Source organism: Sinocyclocheilus rhinocerous, unplaced genomic scaffold, assembly GCF_001515625.1.
Source record: "Sinocyclocheilus rhinocerous isolate Xijiao unplaced genomic scaffold, SAMN03320098_v1.1 scaffold182, whole genome shotgun sequence".
In the NCBI taxonomy this organism is placed as follows: Eukaryota; Metazoa; Chordata; class Actinopteri; order Cypriniformes; family Cyprinidae; genus Sinocyclocheilus; species Sinocyclocheilus rhinocerous.
In genome coordinates, this window is record NW_015655576.1 from 1451349 (window position 1) to 1454665 (window position 3317).

Consider the following 3317-nt stretch of genomic DNA (forward strand, 5'->3'; position numbering starts at 1 on the left):
TAAACAGAACGGCAAAAGCAGAGGAAGGAAGGGTATTAGTGTCTAAGCCAGCATCACCAAGGGCTCTTCGAAAATCAAGAGCGGGGCTGTGTGACGTAATGTGGGGCGTATATATGGTGAGAAGGTCATACAGTGACTGACATGCTTTTTTCTTTAGGACTGAACTCAGAATAGAAACAGAAACAACAGAAGTACAGAGGCTTGACATTTGCCCAGCTGACAGACACTAACTGTCAAAACGACAAACAATTTCATATATATAGGTTATATATGAATAAGAAATTGGTGAAAACAAATTTGGGTGAAATGAAAATAAATCAGTGAAATATAGACTTAATTAACAATAAATACAATATTATTTTATTGGTCTCTGAGCAAGGCTTGGTAACTTCTCTATAAATGTGATTTAAATGCAGAGGGGTTTATGACAAAGCTCTGTGGAAAACTAATCAATACTATCAGGGGCAAGACGTCTGACACCTCACTGAGTCACTAGTCTCTGTTTTTCCTCTAATTCTGTTTGGAATTACTCATCTGGATCATCTTGAAACAATTAATCGCCAGTTTAGATCCGCTTGGACCAGCTGATGACCAGTTTTGACCAACTAGAAACCAGTGCTATCACCTTAAACTGGTTTTAGCCGGACCGTCCAGCAGAGAGACCCCACATTCCACATTCACATAGTTCTCTGACTTTATTTAACGATGATACTAACAAGACAAAACTCAGTCCTTCTCCCACATCTGCACTTTGTCCATGTCAGATTCCTTGAAACTGAAAAACTAAAATAAGTAGTTACAGTTAACATACAAAACCTACATCTATCTTGGAAGAACAAATCTGCATGACTGTGACTGTCCACCAGGAAAACGAACACATTCCACCGACAATATAAAGCAACGGCTTTTCACGCATGTACAAGAAGCTAATCGTTTATGAAAAAGCCAGTGGAAACTGGTTATCAAGGAAAGCAGCTTGCCTTGTCCCTTCAAGATCAGGGCCAAAATATGAATCAGAGTTACGAGAAAGCGATCGCAACCTCGATGCACTCGCCCCAGAGAATACTGAGAAACACTCCTCACTTTCCATACTAATAAACCCATGTTTGTAGATGCAAACACTTGGCGCTAACATCCCACTTTAGCACAAAGCAGGCACAAAAGTGTGCCAGATGTCATAAACGAAGAAAACATTAAATGAGCATGGATTGACACATGCATATTCAGTGTGACGCATACAATCACATCCCAAAATGGGCTGTTGCTCATTTAATCAAATTTAATTTCGATCTCTGTCATCACATCTGGCTGCAAAACCAAAGAGAAGGAAGAAAAGTAGAGCAAACGGCATGATGTGGAAATAAACGGACAGAAAACACTTCAGAAAGAGAAAGCCACAGGCAAGGTCCTTTGAGACTGAATATCTGTTTGGAAGCTGATTTTCAGCAGAGTCACTCTATCTCTGTCAGATCTGTTTAGACACTGGCAGATCTTCTCTAAACATGTGTTTTGCTCAGAAAAACACACTTTTCATCGTGTTCTCTTAACGACATTAGAATTGTAGCCCGTGGCCAATATAAACACTAACCCAAGACTAGGAGAAAGAGTGTCAACGACGAAAAGACAACACAACAAGCATGAGAACAGGAGGACGATTATTACAATCCAGTCTTCAGTGTCACCTGATCCTTCAGAAATAATTCTAATATGCTGATTTCTCATTATTATCAATGTTGAAAACAGTTGTGCTGCTTCATATTTTTGTGGAAACCATGATTTTTTTACCAATAAAACCAATAAAAAGTCCAGCATTTATTTGAAAAAGAAATCATTATGAATGCTTGTACTGTGACTTTTCGATCAAATAAGATTCTTGGGGGGAAAAAAACCTTACTGATCCCAAACTTTTGAACAGCAGTGTAACACAAAAGCAGAAATGTTTGATTCATTTAAACTGTCAAGCTCAAAAAGGACAAATCAAGCCAAAAATGTGTCATAAAAGTAGTTACATTTTGGTCTGTTCTTCATATGAATCTATCATATGACTTCTGAAGATTTGGAATATACAGTAGTTGTTGTACTAATTTTATACAGTTTTTCTAATTGTCACCGTATGGCAAAAGCTGTATGCTCAAAACTTGACTCTTGTGTTCCACAGAAAATAAATAGATAACATACGGGTTTGGAAGGAAATTACAACATTTTCATTTTTAGGTAAACTATACCTTTAATTTTTAAATTGTTACCCCAGTCCTGAATATGTGGTAACTTCTTTGCTAGACACGCTGCTTTTCTTCTAACACAGCTGCGTTTGGTGTATTTTGGAAAAAAAGTTTGTCTCTAAGGTCCCATATGCAGGAAGAGGAATGTATGTTCTGTAAGGGTTTTTAATCCTTGGCTTTCATCCTTTATCACTATCAGCAAGACATTGAACCTCAAAGGCCCCTGTAGTAAAACATGCTTTACATCTGTCATATAGTCAACAAACACAAAATCCATTCAACCAGAGCAAAACAAAGTTTCGTTAAGAAAAAAAGTGCAATTCTGTTATCATTTACTAACCCTCCTGTCGTTTCAAACTCAAATGATTTTCTTTCTTCTGTGGAACACAAAAAGACATTTTAGCATTATTTTCATGGTGTAATACAGTGACAAAGGGCTGTCAAGCTCCAAAAAGTACATGAATGTAACAATAGTCCATATGACTCATGCATTTTATTGCAAGTCATCTGAGTCAGTATGAGGAACAGAGCTAAATTTACAATATTATTAACTGAAAAGTTCCCCTATGCTGTAGTAGCATGTTTAATATATATGCTTTAGACCAGCATAAACATTCAAGAAAGTCACATAGGTTTGGAACAACATGATATAAATTAATATTTTGGCAAGTAACTGTTTAAATCTAGGGAACATTGTGAAAGACAGTCTTATGTAAGCGTATGAGTAAGACTTTGTGTTGGTGTGTGTTTTAACAGAGGAGGTGTAAATGCAAGATACTCCGATTCATCAAAGCGATGATAAAACTGATAAATGCACAGTTTCCTCCGTCGTTGGACGTGCTCCTGTTCTTTGTTTAAATCTTTGGATTACATCTGTATGTGAATAACTCTGACGTGGATTCTAGTTCTTTACAGGCTCATGCAGGGTCATCACCTTCATATTACCAGTGTTGGGGAAAGTTACTTTTAAAAGTAATGCATTACAATATTGCGTTACTCCATAAAAAAGTAACTAATTACGTTACTTAGTTACTTTTTATGGAAAGTAATGCGTTACGTTACTTTTGCGTTACTTTTTAAATCTGGACAGGGCTT